Below are 20,133 nucleotides of genomic sequence, written 5' to 3' on the forward strand. Positions count from 1 at the left end.
TCTGGGGTCACCCTTCTCATGGAGCAGCTGACACTGAACAGACTGAGTTAAGAATGAAGAATTACCAATGCTACCAAGTGTGAAGCCACTCTCCAGGCACTGCCGTATGATTTCTCCTGCACTATTGACAAATCACCTCTTTTCTCAACGGTAAATGAACCCAGCAGAGGAAATCATTTGCTTCGAAGGGGCTTCATCATTAAACAAGTACCGCTTCTCCTTTGCTACCCACCCCCTCCCCCCACGCCACCAACCCCCCCCACCACCCCGCCACTCCCCAGCCTTAGTTCACGCCAAAAAATAGATTAATGGTTGTTTGGAGATAACAATTTGAAGAACTTTTGCAAAAGACACCAAATACTCTGACCCATAAGGGTTTAATAATCTCACAACTCAGCAACACATGTCAAAACATTCTAGGCATGATCGGTCTCACTTCAAATTGCTATCATGCATCATTCGGTCCATGATTGATTCTGTACAGTTTATAAAGAAAAAACTACATTCTGCATGGAATATTTTATTGATGGGAGCACAAGCTCCTATTTTCTGAAGCTCTGTATAAATTCATTCGAAGATAATAGGAGCAGTTTAACATGAAGAAATAATTGCCCAATTTCTCCTTCATAGGCACCAAGAAACATATTTTCAAACAATCAATTCTTTCGTCATTTAGCAAGTTCTCCAGGGCCCAGTATTCACTGCAATGCTGGCATTGTTGACGAATGCCATATGTTAGACTGTTGCATTTCTCGACCCTCCAGTGGCAGATTTGTGCCAAAGTTTGCTAGAACAATAATTAGAATACCGAGTGCTGAAAGGATGATGAATCCCAGCCTTCTCCTGATATCCTCAACATCACAGCCGTCAATCTTGAGCCAATCTGATTCACTTCACTTATGTTATCAAGAAATAGCTAAGCTCACTGGCTACAGCAAAGAACTGTGGGCCCTGAAAACATTCCAACTGTGGTGCAGAAGACTTGTTCTCTAGAACTAGTAGCACCCATAGCTAAGATGTTCCTGTACAGCTAGAGAACTGGCACCTGCCCAACAAAGTAGAACACTGTCCAGAAATATTTTTTCCCCAAAAAAAGGAAAATTAAACTCAGCCAATTACTGCCCTATTATTCTACCGTCAATCATCAGCAAAGTGATGGAACATGTAATCGACTGTGCAGTCAAGTGACACTTACTCAGCAATAACCTGCTCACCGATGTCAGTTTGGGTTCTGCCGGGGCTACTCAGTTCCTGACCTCATTACAGTCTTGGTCCACACATGGACGAAAGAGCTGAATTGCAGAGGTGGTGTGAGAGTGACAATCTTTGACATCAAAGCAGAATTGTGCTTTGGTTGTGAGAATGGCATCAAGGAGCCCTAGTAAAATTGAAGTCAATGTGAAATGGGTGAAAAGTCTCCACTGGTTGAAGTCATACCTAGCACAAAGGAGGATGGTTGTGGTTGTTGGGGGCCAATCATTTCAGCCCGATGCCATCATTGCAGGAGTTCCTCAGGATAGTGTCCTAGGCTCAACCATCTTTAGCTGCTTCATCAGTGACCTCCCTCCAGCATATGGTCAGAGGTAGAGATGGTCACTGATGATTACTCAGTGTTCAGTACCATTTGTCTCAAATGCTGAAGCAGCCCTTGCTGACATGTAACAAGACCTGGACACCATTCCAAATTGGACTTACAGGTGGCAAGCAGTATTTGCCTACAAAAGTGCCATGCAATGACCATCTCCAGCAAGAGACGCTGTTAAAGTAGAGGGATTAAGTTTCAGACACCTGAGATGGTATGAATTCCGTGGATAGAGTGGTCAATGGCAGGGGCCATTATAAACTCCAATCAAATGCACCCAATATACACCCTAAACATCACCATAAAAGCTTTAGATGCTTGTCTGTGACCTTAGCCAGGTCGACAGATGTCATAGCCTTGGCTTTTCAAGTAGAAAGTACCATCCAATGTGCAGAAATCAAGCTCTCAATGAACAAACCCTTTCCCACTAGCAGGCAAGAAATTTATTATGATTACTTAGTATTTATTATCATCTTTGACTCATTCAACTGTCGCTGTGTCCTCACCTTGGTTTCAGGGGCTCATAGACCCAGCTTTAAACTGACAACTCTGTGCCAATATTGCTCTAATTGTGTGGTTAACACATGTTAATTGATAACCTCTCCAATGAGGGTAGTGTGGACACAGCTTAATACACTGGAGTGAAATGTGGAAATCAGTGCTTTGGAGATAGCTACACAAATCATTTACAATTTCATTGGTTTTAATCAACTCCAACTGCACCCAAACCCATTAACCCTGTTTCCCTCTCTCCAGGGATGCTACCTGACCAGTTGAGTATTTCCAACGTTTTCTGTTTTTGTTTTAGATTTCCAGCAATCAGTGTTTTTGCTTTTGTTTTTGTAAGCAACGGAAATGTCTACTCATTTTTGAATTTGTCACTTTTTAAACCAACTCCAACACTATACTCTCTCATAGTACTTCTTCCTTGAATGAGGTTACACCATAAGTTATTGATTTGTGCTACAACATTACAATATAGGTTGACACCAATAAAAAATGTACTTTTTGTTTTAAGACTTAAATTGGCAGCAAGGAAGCCACTTCCCACACTATGCAGCAAGGAATCTGAGTGTCTATTTGGAAGAGGGAGAGAGGTTGGGCAGTCTTCACTGGGAATTTGTTTTGTAGTCCTCCATGTCACCTCCAAGGCTTGAATATTTCCCTTAATCTGAATGATCACAAATTATTATGGAATCGTAACGTGTTGTCTGATGAGGGCACTGCAATTTTAAAATGACAACCTCCTACTTATTCGCTGCTAAAGTAGCAAAATAGGTTAGCATTTAATCTGAAGTAAAATTCTTGTAGTCTGTGAGAACAACCAATGTCCAATATTTATGAAGATCTATTCTAAAGTGCAAAGTACTGATGAACAAAAGAGTCTTTATTCAAGGAAATTAGAGCACTTTGCAGGACATTGTTTGCCATTCTGTAGCTTCTGCATGTTTCATTATTGTAAGGATCGACAACTATTTGCCATTTCCTTCCTTAACATTGTTTAATCTTCGCCTTCTAAAATCTATTGTTAAACCTTTTCCATTTACCTCTACTGCACACTTTACAAATGTTCTTGACATCTATTAATCCTTAGCTCTTGTTGAAAAAGGTGTTGTTTTAACTGAAAGGCTTTTTATTTGAATTGAAAGGTTTCTTACCAAGGCAAAGGGGCTGAACAAACAAGAAAATTACTGATTTGTTAATATTTAAATTTGCCTTGGTTCACCCCTGAGTCAGAAAGTGAAGAGGCCAGAGCTGTATATTGGAATTTAAGTACATAACCTAGACTGGCACTTCATTGCAATACTGAGGCAATACTGTGTTGCAGGTGCAGTAATTTGGATGTGATGTCAAACCAGGGCCCTGTTTTTTGGTGGGTGGGTGAGGGGAAAGCATAAGCATGTTGAATAGAAAGGTGCTGCACGTTGGATTTCCTGGTGACTCTAACTGATATCAAGAGGGCAGCCTTCGTGAGCTAGGTTAGAGTGCACAATGGCAGCAGTCCATCCAAATTGAAGGCCATGGGATTAACGGTGCATTGGCTGTATAGATAAAAATTTGGGCAATAAATCACAGAATCACAGAATCAGTGTAGAAGGAGGCCATTCAGCCCATCAAGTCTGCACTGGCTCTCTGAAAGAGCATTCTGCCTAGATCCACTCCCCTACCTTATCCCTGTACATTCTTTCTCTTCACATAGCCATCCAATTCAGATAGCCATCCAATTCAGATAGCCATCCAATTTTGAATACCTCGAATGAACCTGCATCCACCACCCTTTCAGGAAGTTAGTTCCACACTCCACCACTTTCTGTGTGAAAAAAGATTTCCTCATATCATTTTTACAACTTTGGCCAATTGTTTTGAATCTATATCCTTTAGTTCTTGATGCTGTCTTGAGTGGGAACAGATAAATCCTCTCCATGCCCCTCAAGGTCATGAATACCTCGATCAAGTCTCCTCTCAGCCTTCTCCTCTCCAAGGAAAACCCAATCTCGCCAATTTACCCTCATAAGTATAGTTTTTCATCCCTGAAATCTTCCTTGTGACCCCCCTCTGTTCTCTCTATAATGACTTCACATCCTTCTTCAAATATGGTGCCAAAACTGGCAATGCCCCAGATGAGGCCTAACCAGTGTCTTATACATGTTCAACATGACCTCCTTACTCTTATACTAATGCCCCTATCAATAAAGCTAAAGATGCAATCTGCTTTATTAGCTGTTCTCTCAACATGCCCTGCCATCTTCAATAACTTATGTACAGATACCCCAAGGTTCTCTCTGTTTCTGCACCTCCTTTAGAGTTTCTCACTTAATTTTATACTGTCTCTCCATATTCTTCCTGCCAGGATGAATCACTTCACACTTCCCTGCATTGAGCTTCATCTGCTGCTTGTTTGCCCAATCCACCAACATATCTACATCCTTTTAAAGTTCAAGACTATCCTCATCACAGTTGGCAAAGTTTCCAATCTTCATATTGTCTGCAAATTTTGAAATCATGCCCCGCACACCACATTCCAGATCATTAATATATATCAGGAAGACCAAGGGTCCCAACACCGACCCCTGGGGAACTCCACTACACAGCTTCATCCAATCTGCAAAACATCCACTACTCACTACTCTTTGTTTGCTGTCACTCAACCAATTTCTTACCAAATTGCCTACTCTCTCCCTTCTATTCCATGAGCTAGAATTTTGCCCATTAGTCTGTTGTGTGGCACTGTATTTGAAATTCCCTATACACCTCCTATCAACATTTTCTGTTACCTCCACAAAAAACTCCAGCAAGTTAATTAATGAATCCATGTTGGCTTTCCTTAATTATCCTGTATTTATCGAATTGACTATAAATTTTGTCCCGAATTATAAGGTGGAATTTTCCCATCCCACCTGGGTAGGTTTTGTGGTGGGTGGAAGCAGAGAATCCAGCTGCAGGCAAAAAGTTGGAAATCTGCCTGCATATGAAACACTTTGCAATTCTCCCGATGGTGGGCTTATGGCAGGTCGGTTATCCCGCTGACAAGTAGTGTGAATTCCATTTGCACTCATTAACATCTCATGAATGCTCATTAAAACAGTTGCTCGCTGGAATCTTGTCATGCCTTCTGATCTCTCGGCATGCCAGCAGGAAGTTACATCGACCTCAAACTCGTTTGAAAAGGGGTGGTGTGCATATGTCAGACCTTGGTTCACTCATAACTTTGAGGTGACTGCATGTAAATAGCCTACCTGCCATAGCACTGCTATGAACGTCACACTGCTGGGGCTTAGGGTTGGTCTGCTGCTGCTCTTTGCTTACATTGTCCTGAAGAACACCACTGTACTGTGGTGCTCATGCAGGCCTCCACTTTCAGTGACCAATACTGCGGCCAAGGTTGGGGAGTACAGGGATCTTCTACTCCTGATGGCTAAGAGCATTGTCCACAAGGACACCACTGTGCAGTGGTAGTCAGGCAGAACTCCACGTTCAGAAACTATCATTTCAACCACAGGTGGGCTGTGAGGTGAGGGTGGGGGGTGACGAGCACGAGGTGGGCAATGGGGAAGGAAGGCTGTGGAGGGGCTGTGACGGGAGGTGAACATGAGGGGACAATAGGGAGGGAAGGCTGTGGAATGGCAGTGAGGGGGAAGGGTGAACACGAGTGGGCATTTCTGGGCTCGCCCTCGAACCTGTTGCCACAAGAGTGAACAGGAGTTTGCTTTAAAAGAAAGGAGGAAGACCTCTTTGCGCTGAAAGCCACTGAAAGCCAATGGCTTCATTAGTACAGTTAAAGGGCTACTCAGAACTCAGTGGCTTCACATCACAGTCGCTTCATCCCAAGAGTAACAGATAGGAATTTAGAATTTGGGAATGCACTCCATTAATGAAGGCCTGTCACGTGTTCACCGGATTTGACATTCTTAACGGGCCACTCATTGACCATGAATAGCTGATTGGTCATTGATATGCCACATCAGAGAATGGAGCACAGATCTAGGTTGCGTCATTCATCTCACTTAAACTTTATCATCCCACGCAAAGCTCAAGATGTTATATATCTGCAATGCCATCTTGGTCACCTCGATGTGTGTGCTAGTGTCTCAGTCATCAGCTACCATGCAAGTAGGGTAGGAAAAGCAATGAACCCTTAGAGTTTTCATACGTTTCATCCTCTGAGCTTCACATTCTTGCCCCTTGGATCATTAATGTCTTCAATATTTCCTTTCAGAGAGAAGGCAAAAGCAGATATGAGTCCAGGGCTCAATGCTGCCTTTGTCAGGATCTTAATGCAATGGAGAAGGCAAAGGAGGGAGAGGTGAGGCTGCGTGCAGCTCCAGCAGATGGCCATGCCTGAGAGACATGGTCAAGAGGAGTGAGGGCATGAATGGGAGGGTCATAAAGAGAGACCCAGACAACGGAGGCAAATTGCCAAACCTAGGATTTATAGTAGAAGATTCTCCTATTTTCAAATGAGTGTGAGGCAATGTCGTGCATGTCTGCACTTGTCCCAAGACCTGGTACATCATATATGCTATATTCACCATGAAGTCCTGATGCCACATGGAGTTGGAGGGCATCCCCTGCCAGTGGCTTTGAAAGTGACCACAGTAGTCAATTTCTTTGCCTTTGGGTCTTTCCAGGGATCAACAAGGCACCTGTGCAGCATCTGTCAGTCCACAACACATTGATGCATAAAGGAGGTCTCAGATGCCCTTTACAGTAAGGCCCATCATTATGTCAGGTATGCTCTGGATGAAAATAGCCAGGCTGCGAGATTCACCAGCTTTGCTGCCATTACAGGCTTCCCAAGAGAGCAGGGTGCAATAGACTGCACCCATGTGACTATACAGGCTCCATGGCAGCGGCCCCTAATGTTTATAAACCACAAGGGCTATCATTCCATCAATGGATAACTCTGGTGTATGATCACCGGAAGTGCATACAGCACGTTTGTGCATGGTGCCTTAGGAGTTGCCATGTCTCCAACATCCTGAACCACTCCCAGGTGCCTGAGATTTCCAAGGGGCCATTACGTCTGCAGGGATGGCTGCTTGGGAATAAGGGGTATCCACTGAAATGCTGGCTGATGATACCGGTGCATCACCCTCAGAGTCGTTCCGAGGTGAGATACAATGCTGCTCACATGCTCCTTTATAGAGCAGCCCATAGGGCTTCTGGAGATATGGTTCAGATGCTTGGACCAATCAGGTGGCTCACTCCAAAACACTCCCAACAGGGTTTCCCGCATCATGGCAGCACCCTCAGTGTCCTTCCGAGGAGAGGTACAACGCTGCTCACAGCTCCACACACTCCCTTATAGAGCAGACCATAGGGCTTCTGAAAGTGCATTTCAGATGTTTGGATCACTCAGGCGGCTCACTCCAATGCACTCCCAGTATGTTGCGCCCTTCACAATCCAGCAATGTAAAGGGGTGAACCCCTGCCAGAGGATGAACTCGAGGAGGATGTGAACTCATCGGAGGATGAAGAACCAGAGGCCTAGGAACCTCAGGAGGCTGCTGAGGGTCAGCGTGATCATGCCATGGGGGAAGGGAGACGTGGGAGATGTGCCCATGATATGTTAATTGCTGACAGGTTCTAGGAAGAGTAAAGTTAAGTGAGGGCATACGGCCACACCCCTCCTAGTCCTCAATGTCATTTACTTTCATCTCAAGTGGTGTCCACCCACTTGCAGCGAGAATGAGTCTTGTATTCACAATTGCGCGTTCTGGCCTCATGAATCGCCAGGCCATGATCTCTGCTTTGGTCCATGGTGCCCTGTGAGTGAGCTCACTCTGGTAGCTGAGACCCCTCTGAGGAACAAGAGCAATATGAGAGAAGACTTGAAGCCTTTGCCGCTATCTAATGATGTCAACACTGCTGTGACTGAGATGTGGACATGCCTAGGGATCTCCTCCTCCCGTGCACATCTTTTCTTCTGCCACTACCACTGAGGAGACACAAATGCCGCTAGAATATCAATGCAGATGAGTTGCCCTCACTCAATGATGTTCCTTGAGGAAGAAAGGTTAGAAATGCTTATATCACACATTTCAAATAAAGATTAAAACACTCTCCATGACATTACACAAGGGTGCAGTGACTGGTTCAATTGAGGTTGACATTTCATGAATGTTAATCTCACAGTGGGAGACTATCACCGAGTGGGAGGAAGGTTAAACCTTGACATGACAGGATTCCAATGTTCAAATCACAAAGCCTTCAGTTGACCAAAACATTCACATAACCATCAAATGTATTCACAAAAATGCAATTTATTGACATGCTTAGCACACCCATGTCCTAAAAGTGAAATCAAAGTTTCTTAACTTTCCTAACTCTACCGCTACACCTGGGTGCAGTCCCGACATCCACATCAGTGGCGAAGGCAGCCTGCTGACTGCTACATCATGTCTGCGATAACCTTGGCGGATGTTCTCTGGTGGCCCAAGACCTGGAAGGCCCCTGCCTAATAAGGGGCACCTGCTCGGAACAGTAGTACTCTCAGCGGACTGAGAAGCTGGGCTGGTTGGGGTCACAGGCAGAGGGATATGTGAGCATCTGCATACCCTTGGATTGTCCTGAGAGAAGGCTCCCGGCATGTCCGGATGGCACTCATCCTCCCGGTGGCTGCCAGAGGGCCCCACCCTGACTCCTGCAGGAGATGGTGCACATGAAGGGAGGTCAAGGTGCCTTGTCCCCATGTCACCTACATCTTGATGGTGCCTACCAGGATAGGCAAATCCAGCAAGACCCAATGGACCAAGGTCTCCATGGTGGTCGCCAGCCTTCCCAAGATGACCTTAAGGAGCTTGCATGTCGGAGCCACAATATCAGATAGATTGCAGACGGACTCCTCCGTCATTCAAGGGAGGCGATGGCGTAGTGGCATTGTTGCTGGACTAGTAACCCAGAGGCCCAGCGTAATGCTCTTGGGACCCGCCATGGCAGATGGTAGAATTTGACTTCAATAAACATCTGGAATTAAAGTCTAATGATGACCATGAAACAATTGCAGATTGTTGTTAAAATACCACCTGGTTCATTAATGCCCTTTAGGGAAGGAAATCTGCCGTCCTTAACTAGTCCGGCCTACATGTGACTCCAGACCCACAGCAATGTGGTTGACTCTTAAATGCCCTCTGAAATGGCCTCGCAAGCCACTCATTGTATCAAACCACTACAAAGTCACAAAAAAGTAATGAAACCAGATGGATCACCCGGCATCGACCTAGGCACCGGGAATGACAATGGCAATCTCAGCCGTGTCGACCCTTACTAACATCTGGGGCTAGTGCCAAAATTGGGAGAACTGTCTCACAGGCTAGTCAAGCAGCAGCCTGACATAGACATCCTCACAGAATCATACCTTACAGATAATGCCGGAGACCCCACCATCACCATCACTGGGAATGTCCTGTCCCATCGGCAGGACAGGCCCAGCAGGAGTGACGGCAAAGTGGTATACAGTCGGGGGTAGTTGCCCTGGGAGTCCTTCACATCGACTCCATACCCCATAAAATCTCCCGGCATCAGGTCGAAATTGGTCAAGGAAACCTCCTGCTGATTACCACGTATCACCCTCCATCAGATGATGAATCAGAGGAAGCAATGAGGGTGGCAAGGGCGCAGAATTTACTCTGGATGGGGGGCTTCAATGTCCATCACTAAGAGTGGCTCGGTAGCACCACTGCTGGCTAAATCCTAAATAACATAGCTGCTCGACTGGGTCTGCGGCAGGTGCTGAGGGAACCAATCAAACAGAAAAGCATACTTGACCTCATCCTCACCAACCTGCCTGCCGCAGATGCATCTATCCATAACAGTATCGGTATGGGGTCATTGAGGAGATGAAGTCCCACCTCCACCTTGAGGATACCCTCCATCATGTTGTGTGGCACTACCACTGCACTAAATGAGATAGATTTCGAACGAATCTAGCAACTCAAGACTGGGCATCTATGAGGCACTGTGGGCCATCAGCAGCAGCAGAATTGTACTCAAAATCAATCTGTAACCTCATGGCCTGGCATTTTCCCGACTCTATCATTACCATCAAGCCAGGGGATCAAGCCTGGTTCAATGAAGAGTGCAGGAGGGCATGCCAAGAGCAGCACCAGGTATACCTAAAAATGAGGTGTTAACCTGGTGAAGCTACAACGCAGGATTACTTGCGTGCCAAACAGCATAAGCAGCAAGTCATAGACAGGGCTAAGTGATCCCACAACCAACGGAACAGCTCTAAGCTCTGCAGTCCTGCCACATCCAGTCATCAACGGCAATATTCCAGCAATAATACTGAAAAAAAGACTTGTGCTCCAGAACTTGCCGTGTCTCTAGCCAAGCTGTTCCAGTATAGCCACAACACTGGCAACTACCCAGCTAGGTGGAAAATTGCCCAGATATGTCCTGTACACAAAATGCAGGATAAATCTAACCCGGCCAATTACCTTCCCTCTCTGTCTACTCTCAATCATCAGTAAAGTAATGGAAGGGGTCATCAACAGTGCTATCAAGCGGCACTTGCTTAACAAGAACCTGCTCACTGAGGCTCAGTTTGTGTTCTGCCAGGGCCACTCAGCCCCTGACCCCATTACAGAGTTCGTTCAAAAAGGGACAAAAGAGCTGAACTCCCAAGGTGAGGTAAGAATGACTGCCCTTGACATCAAGGCAGCATTTGACAGAGTGTGGCATCGAGGAGCACTAGCATAACTGGAGTCAATGGAAATCAAAGAAAAAACTCTCCACTGTTTGGAGTCATACCTAGCCCAAAGGAAGATGGTTGTGGTTGTTGGAGGTCAGTCATCTCAGCTCCAGGACATCACTGCAGGAGTTCCTCAGGGTAGTATCCTTGGCCCAACCATCTTCAACTGCTTCATCAATGATCTTCCTTCCATCATAAAGTCAGAAGTGGGGATGTTCGCTGATGATTACACAATGTTCAGCACCATTCACAACCCCTCAGATACTGAAGATGTCCATGATCAAATGCAGCAAGACTTGGACATTATCGAGGCTTGGGCTGACAAGTAGCAAGTAACATTCACGCCACACAAGTGCCAGACAATGATCATCTCCAACAAGAGAGAATTAAACCATCACCCCTTGGTATTCAATGGCATTACCATCACTGAATCCCCCACTATCAACATCCTAGAGGTTACCGAACTGGACTTGCCATATAAATACTGTGGCTACAAGAGCAGATCAAAGGCTAGGAATCCTGTACTGTGTAACTCAACTCCTGATTCCCCAAAGCCTGTCCACCATCAGGAATATGATGGAATATTCCTTACTTGTCTGGATGAGTGCAGCTCCCACAACACTCAAGAAGCTTGGCACCGTCCAAGACAAAGCAGCCTGCTTGATTGGCACCACATTCACAAACATTCACTCTCTACATCACTGATGCACAGTAGCACCATCTACAAGATGCACTGCAGGAATTCTACAAGGCTCCTTCGACAGCGCCTACCAAACCCATGACCACTACCATCTAGAAGGACAAGGACAGCAGATAGTTGGGAACATCACCACCTGGAACTTCCCCTCTAAGTCACTCACCATCCTGACTTGGAAATATATCGCTGTTCCTTCACTGTCGCTGGGTCAAAATCCTGGAACTCCTTCCCTAACAGCACTTTGGGTGTACCTACACCACATGGACTGCAGCAGTTTAAGAAGGCAGCTCACCACCACCTTCTCAAGGGCCACTAGGGATGGGCAATAAATGCTGGCCCAGCCAGCGAAGTCCATGTCCCATGAATGAATAAAAAGAATTGTTCGCTCTATTCTGCTGAGTGACTGTCGAATCACCGCCCGAAGATCCGCCACCTGCTGTTGCATCTCCACCATTGAGTTGGCAGCCATTTCCAGAGGGTCATGATCTGACTCGGACTGAGAGGGTGGCTGCCTCCTGCAGACCTCTGCGTGCCAGAGACCTGGGCTGTCCCTGCCTTTGACTGCTGCAGGATGTGTCAGTGAGGTGTTTCCCAGAAAGTGAGACCGAGCCTAATCTACAGCTGCGCCCCACCAACATGTGTGTCTCTGGGCAGGTGGAGGGTGCGTGTGAGCGCCATGACGGTTCTTCCAGAGCTTCCTCTTCGGATGTGGTCTGGGGGCCGGGACATATGCTCGGCTGCCTTTGGACCTCGATCTGCTGGTGCCCAGAAAATAGAAAATAGAGTTTCAGTTAATGAGCATGAGCAAGATAAGACTGTATGTGAGTCACTGTAAATGTCAGGATTGATGATGTGATGGAGCTGTGGTCTGTACCAGGTTGTTGGGAGAAGCCAATTTCCCCTTCTTCACAGAAGCGATCCCTTTCTCCCCAGCCTCCTCGAACTAGTGAAGGCGATGCTGTGGGCCATCTCTCCCCCTGGTCTGTGATCTTTCGCGCTTGTTATGTGCCACCTTGGCCTGTATGAAGAAGAAAGAAAGGCATGTGTTGAGAAGGGGTGGAGCAGAGGCTGGGTGAGATGGAGTGTGAGCAACATTATAGCTGGGATAGTGGTGATGTGAAAATCTCCATGAGAGAAGGAATGTTGACAAGTATCCTCCGCTAGTGGTTGTTTGAGATTGCTGAAGCAAGGGGATGTTTGAGTGCATGATGCCATGATGAGATAAAAGCAAAATACTGTGGATGCTGGTAATCTGAAACAAAAACAGAAAAGGCTGGAAAAACTCAGCAGGTGTTACAGCATCTGACGTTTCGAGTTCATATGGCCCTTCTTCAGAGCTACAGAGAAGTGGAAATGTGATTAAATTTATACTGTTTAAGGGGGGTGGAGCAAGTGAAGCTGGATAGAAGGTCAGCAATAGGGGAGGCAAAGGAGAGACTGACAAAGATGTCATGAACAAAAGGGCAGAGGGACTGATAATGATAGTGGTACTGACTAAAGGAGGTGCTGATGGTGGCATTAAGGTAAGAAAGCAGAATGTGATAATAGCAGGACAAGGGTAAGCACTCTGGAAAGAACAACATGAACAAGCAACAGATGGACCTTGTGGGGGTGAGGTGGAGGTTAGAAGCGGTGGTGGGGGTTGAAAAAAAGGATCGATAATGGGATAAAAAGGGGGATAACAAAAGAGGCCATGATGAGAGTTTGATATTGGAGGGAATTGTAGGATAACTTACCTTGGTGGAGTGGGTAAGATCATTCATCCTCTTCCCGCACTGGATGGTGTTTCGGGCGCAGTAGCCCGCCACTCTCACCTGCTTTCCAGGTGATGGCTTCCCAGGCCGGAGACGTGAGGCTGTTGTGCTTCCTGGAGCCATTCCTGGGATACAGGACATGCCTGTGTCCCCGCACTCCTCTGATCAAGGCCTAGAGGGGTCCTGCCTTCCTCTTGAGGCTTTCGGTGTCCTTCTTGTCACTGGAAAACATCTCTGTACAGGTCCTGAAGACAGGTGGACTGGAGAGAGTGAGATGTTTGTGTTGGACTGCATTTAAATGTGGCGAACGGACCTTCAACCCCGGCCACTGATGGTGGACAGGCGAATCAGCTCCCGATCCGCCAGGTGAGTCGACCTGAGGCTCACCTGTGCATCTTAATGAGCTCCTAAAGTGCGGAATCAGGCGCAAGTTCCCACCATTCTGGCCGGCGAGGTGGGCGTCGCCAAAACCACCTGCCGCTGCATTTAGTTTCATCAATGGAAAATTCTGCCCATAGATTCCAGGGCCTGAATTTTCAGCTCAGTGGGCGGGCGTGACCGGCAGGCCTGGGAACAGTCGGGAAACAGACCTCCGACCGCGATCGGCCCCTGACTATGATTTCAGGCTGGCTACCCCAATTAACGGCCATCCAGTGTGAAATTCATGCTGAGACGCTCAGCATTTCCCGGGTGAAAGTGGGAGAAGGGCAGGTGATGATTTCTCTGCTGGTGCACGCAAGTGCTGAGAGAAAGATTCCTGAAGGCAGAGGTCTGCTTCAGGGAGCTGCAGACCTGAAAACCGTGAAATAAGGTTTTGAATATCCAGAAAAAAAATGTCCAAGCATCACAATCAGGCACCTGAACATACAGATGATAAAAATGCTGTCCACAGACTTTTATTTTTGTTTTATTTAATAACGGAAAACTCATCCCGTCCTTGGATGAGGTTTGATGAAAAGTGTAAAGTCCGCCTGGCCGATTGACCCGTCCGCCAGCCGTAAGGCTGGACAGGCCGCAAAAAAATCAGAGGCAGTTGCACTGTTAATGGGATTAGTAGCCCTCTTAATTGTTGGCGGGTGCTCTTCTGACTTTTGTACGTCGAAATATCGCCCGAGTATGGGATGACGTCAGGACATTCACCTGACGTCTTCTTGCGCGATTTTACCCCCGATTGGGTCAGGTGCGCGCCTGTCCACAGGACTTAAAATTCAGCCCTAGAAGTTCCTCAACCACTGAAGTCAAACTGACTGGTCTGTAGTTGCCGGCTTTATCCTTGTGTCCCTTTTTGAACAAGGGTGTAACATTCGCAATTCTCCAGTCCTCTGGCACTATCCCTACGGCTCAGGAAGACTGGAAGCTTTTCACTAGTGCCTCTGCAATTTCCACTCTCACTTCCCTCAGAACCCTTGGATGTATCTCATCCAGCCCTGGTACCTTATCGATTTTAAGTAAAGTGAACGTTTCTAAAACCTCCTCATTCTCAAATGTAAGTTCTTCTAGTGCACCAGTTACTTCCTCTCTCACCTCAGCCTGAGTAGCATCTTCTTTCTTTGTAAAGACAGATGCAAAGTACTAATTTAATCCCTCCGCTATTTCTCCTGCCTCCATGTGCATATCCCCTTTTTTATCCCTACTCAACCCTACTCTTTCTTTTACCACTTTTTTATTATTTATATGCTTATAGACACCTTGGGATTCCCTTTTAATACTAGCTGCCACTCTCTTCTCATGCTCTCTCCTTGCTTTTGTTATTAGTTTTTTTCACTTCCGCTCTGGTCCTTCCACATTCAACCTGATTCTCCATTGTATTTTCTACCTGACATCTGTCGTACGCGCATTTCTTCCTTTTCATCTTCATCTCTATCTCTCTCATCATCCAGGGTGCTCTGGATTTATTTGTCCTACCTTCCCCTTCAAGGGAATATACCTTGACAATTGCCTGCAACACTTTTTCTTTGGAGGTGGCCGATTGTTCAGCCACCATCTTTTCTGCCAACATTTTCTGGCAAAATTAGAGTTGGGGCCGAAATGAGATCAGCCATGATCATATTGAATGGTGGAGCAGGCTCGAGGGGCTGAATTGTCTACTCCTATTCTTAGCCCTTATGTTCTTATTATGTTCTTATTTGATTCCAACTCACACGACTCAGATGCATCCTAATCCGATCGAAGTTGGCTTTCCCCTTATTAATTCTCCCTGCTCTGGATTGCTCCTTGTACTTCTCCATGGCCAACCTAAACCTTATGATACAATGGTCACTGTTCCCTAAATGCTCTGTCACTGATATTTGATCCACTTAGGCCAACTCACTCCCCAGAACCAAATCCAACAATGCTTCCCCTCTCAATGGACTGGAAACATACTACTGCAGAAAATTATCTTGAACACATCCCAGAAACTTTTGCCCTTCCTGTCCCTTTGCACTATTCCTATCCCAGTCTACATTTGGATAATTGAAGTCCCCCTTATAATTACTCTGTAATTCCTACACCTCTCATAATTTCTTTGCAGTTTTGTTGCTCTACGTCCCTTCCACTAGTTGGTGATCTATATACTACACCAATCAATGTGATTGCATCTTTTTCATTCCTTACCTCTAGCCAGAGAGATTCTGTCCTTGAACTCTCTGGAACATCCTTGCTCTCCAGTACTGTAATGCCATCTTTAATTAGTATTACAATCATCCCCACCCCACCTTCCTTTCCTGTCTCTCCTAAACACCTTGCACCCAGGAATATTTAATGCCTAGTCCTGCCCTTCTTTGAACCAGGTTAGAAAGCAGAGAGCAGCAGTGAAAGACCCTTTCTCAAATTTGAGAGAAGTATTCCGTGATATTCCTATGGGGTCAGTGGTGAGAACACTGCTCTTTTTGATCTATATCAGGCTTGTTCAAGCTTCTCACATGAGGAGTCACATTTCAAATATTCTCCTCACTCAAAGGGCTGATGAGCAAATTTCGGAAGGATAAGTTTTGGCACAACATTAAACATGGATTTCAAAAAACAAGTTTAGGTATGAAGAAAAGAATCGATTTGCTGAGCAATTAGAAAACAATGTCAAAGCAATAAATTAATAATTTTTAAAAATGAGTGATTGATAAAGCTGTCTATTAGTGTGAGTGTGTGTGAGTGTGAAAGCGAGTGTGTGAGAATTGTGGGAGATTGTGTGAGTGTGATGGTGTAAGTTGTGAGTGTGTATATGGGCGTGAGAGTGAGATTGTTAGATAATATGATGTAAGAGTGAGAGTTGTGAGAGATTGTGTGATTGTGAGAGTGTGTGAGAGAGTGTGAGGGTGTGAGAGTGTTTGAGAATGACAGTGAGAGTTGTGAGTGTGTATGTGAGTGTGAGAGTGTGTGATTGTTCAAGAATGTGGTGTGAGAGTGACAGCCTTGAGTTGTGGGACCGTGTGTGAGTGTGACGATAAGTGTGTTCGAGAGTTGAGTGTGAGTATGACAGTGAGATTGTTAGAGAACGTGATGTAAGAGTGAGAGTTGTGAGAGATTGTGTGAGTGTGAGAGTGTGTGAGAGAGTGTGAGGGTGTGAGAGTGTTCGAGAATATGGTGTGAGAGGGAGGGTGTGTGAGAGTTGTGAGTTGGTGAATGTGAGTGTGTGTGTGAGTCAGTGCAAGTAAGACTACGTGATTGTGTGAGTGTTTAAGTTTGAGCATGTGTGTATACAAATGTGAGTATGTGTACGTGACTGTGCATACATGTGAAAGTGTGTGTATATGTGAGGGTGTAAGAGAATGTGAGTGTGTGTAGCTCACTCCCAATCTCAGGGTGCTAGATCAATTACCGTCACCCACACACATGTGAATAGTTGTTGGTGTGTGGGGGTGAGGGTGAGTGAAAACCCTGAGACTGAGTGAGCCAGAGGCACACACACACACGCACACTCTCACTCATTCACCCTCTCTCTCTCACACACAAGCACACACACACAAACACACACACACACAAACACACATACACTGTCTGTTACATAAGTACATTCACCCTCTCACACACACACAAACTCTCACTCTTTCACTCTCTCACACACACACACAGTCACTCTCTCTCTCGCATACAAACACTCTCGTTCTCTCTTACATAAATACATGAACCCTCACACACACACACACACTCTCGCTCATTCACTCTCTCTCACAAACACACACATACACACAGTCACTTTCTCTCTCACATACACACTTGTGCTCTCTTACATAAATACACACAACCTCTCACACACACGCACTCACTCATTCACTCACTCTCGCTCACACACACATTTTCTCTCTCACATATAAACACACTTGCTCTCTCTTATATAAATACACACACCCTCACACACGCACACACACACAAACACACATCATTAATGAGCATAACAGCAGCAAACATGGGAGAAAAATGGCCTGTGATTGGAGGAGCAGCTCCTTGCAGAATCTTTCACATACACTTACCAGTATTTTGAACACTGGCTCCACAGGCTGGATAGAGAGGTATGCCGAGCCGGATTAGGGCCCATGGGTCACATGTGGATATCCCTGGTATATATTAATAATCTGGACTTGGGTATACTGGAACTAATTACAACATTTGCTGATGATATTAAACTCAGAAATGCACTAAGCAGTGAGGACGATAGTAATAGACTTCAGGTGGTCATAGACACAATAGCACGAGACAAATGAAATTTAACTCAGAGAAGAATGAAGTGATACATTTTGATAGGTAGAATGAGGAGGAGCAATGTAAGTTAAATAATACAATTTGAAAAGGAGCAAAGCAACAGAGAAACATATGGGTACAGGCACACAAGTCTTTGAAGGTGGCATTACAAGTTGAGAAGGTTTTTAAAGCATATGAGATCCTTATCTTAATAAACAGAGGCATTTGAGTACATAAACAATGAAGCTATACCAAACCTTAAAAAAAAAACACTGATTAGGTCCCAATTGGAGTATGGTGGCCAATTTTGGACACAACATTTTTAGAATTATGTCAAGACCTTAGAAAGTATTCAAAGGTAATTTACTAGAATGATACCAGGGCTGAAAGACATGCAGAGGATAGAGAAACTGGAGTTGTTCAGCTTAGAGCAGTGAAGGTTAAGGTGCAATTTGATAGAGATGGTCAAAACCTGAAGGATTTTGATTAAGTAAATAAAGGGAACTTAGTTCCATTAGGAGAGGTTACCTTAAGGACACAGATTCAAGGTAATTGGAAAAAAAGGCAACATTATCACAACAGGTAGTTAGTTATATGACCTGGAAGCAGAATCAATATTACTTTCAAAAGGGAATTGGATAAAGACTTGAAAAGGAATGGGCAGGGCAGTGAACTAATTAGACTTATCTGTCAGAGGGCTGGCACAGGTACGATGGGCCAAATGGCTAACTTCTATGTTATATCATTCTATGATTCTAAGTGAGTGAAAGTATGGGAAGATCTAGGGCCTTAATGTGTGCTCAGAAAATAGAGGGTGCAATGACATAGAGACTCCAAATAGGAATGTGACCATGGGAAATGAGGCTCTCAATATAGCAGCACTTCTACACTGCTGCTCCATCTCCCAGCCTTGACTGCCCAAGGCCCAGAACGTAGGCTGGCCCTCAAGCAGTCTGTGTTTCAGAAAATGAAGGCTGTTTTATTTCCAAAACCTCGTACCAGAGACAGCTCTATCCTATCCCTACCAGTCTTCTGCCAATATGATTTCAGTGAGAAGGATCTTTATGATTGATAGACTTACACCCAAAAAAACTTGATGAAAAAAAAAATAGTGGGTGAGCAGAGTGCCATGTGGCAACAAAGAGATCATCAAATAATTATCATGTTTTAATAAGTTATCGTTGGAAATCAATCACTATTCTATTTCTGCTTTTCTATGGTAAATGAACTGAGAAAACAAATGTATGTACAGAAAGGATCTGAGAATAGGAAAAATTACAATTCCCTTTCAATAAGCAGATCAATGGTTTTCTTCAGTGGGAGAGATAAGGACATTCACTCAAATATGGAAAATCACTTTTGCTGATTTCACACACCATGAGGACGTGCTTTAGGCCAAATAATGATTTTTAATCCAATATCTGGAAATGTGGATTTCGCTTTTAAAACACAGACTGAAGTGGCTTGAACTCACAGCCAAGATGGCTACCCAATTTGTATCACTGTATGTTCTACATCCTAATCCCACTGAGATAAAGGTGGCACGTCTGCAAAAACCCATCAAAGACCATGGCCTCAGAGGAATGTGATTGAACCATATTTCTATCCCATTAGCACAATATCCACATATTCAACTGGGTGAAGACAAACCATCAAATCTAATCACTTGAACAAGGGACTTTGGCTAAGCAGGAGAATTCCCTTAACTTAGCGAAACTACAGACTGTGAATTCCTTTTAACGTTCATGGGCTCAAATTTGGCCAACGTATCTTTTCCCTCTCTGTAATCTATATCTGTGGGTGTGAGAATTTTGAATGTGTTTGTGTGTGTGCATGAAAGTTGTTATGTATTTTATTATTTTACATAGATTGGTTTAAGTATAATAAAACTAAATATTTTCTTTGTTAAGCTCAAGAAAACCTATCCCGTTGGCTCTTCTACGATCACTGTGCGTAGTTAAGCGTGCACTCAATTGACAAGCATATCCTTTTCAAACAAAAAAACTGTTGCAGTCAAATGAGGAGAGGGCAAAGAGGAGAGCCATTTGATCCCATCTCACCTGGTCATAGTAACCCATTCAGCTGTAATTTTCAAACATCAAGAAATATATAATTAGAAAAAGGCAATTTGGTCTATTCCTTACAGCGACCAAGTCCAGTTTTATTTAACAAGGACCCTAACCATTATTTTTTTTTTATTTTCCATGGAGGTAACAAAGCTGAAGTGATATTTCCTGGAAGATAAAGCTTT

The sequence above is a fragment of the Carcharodon carcharias genome, chromosome 5, assembly GCF_017639515.1.
Source record: "Carcharodon carcharias isolate sCarCar2 chromosome 5, sCarCar2.pri, whole genome shotgun sequence".
NCBI classification, from domain to species: Eukaryota; Metazoa; Chordata; class Chondrichthyes; order Lamniformes; family Lamnidae; genus Carcharodon; species Carcharodon carcharias.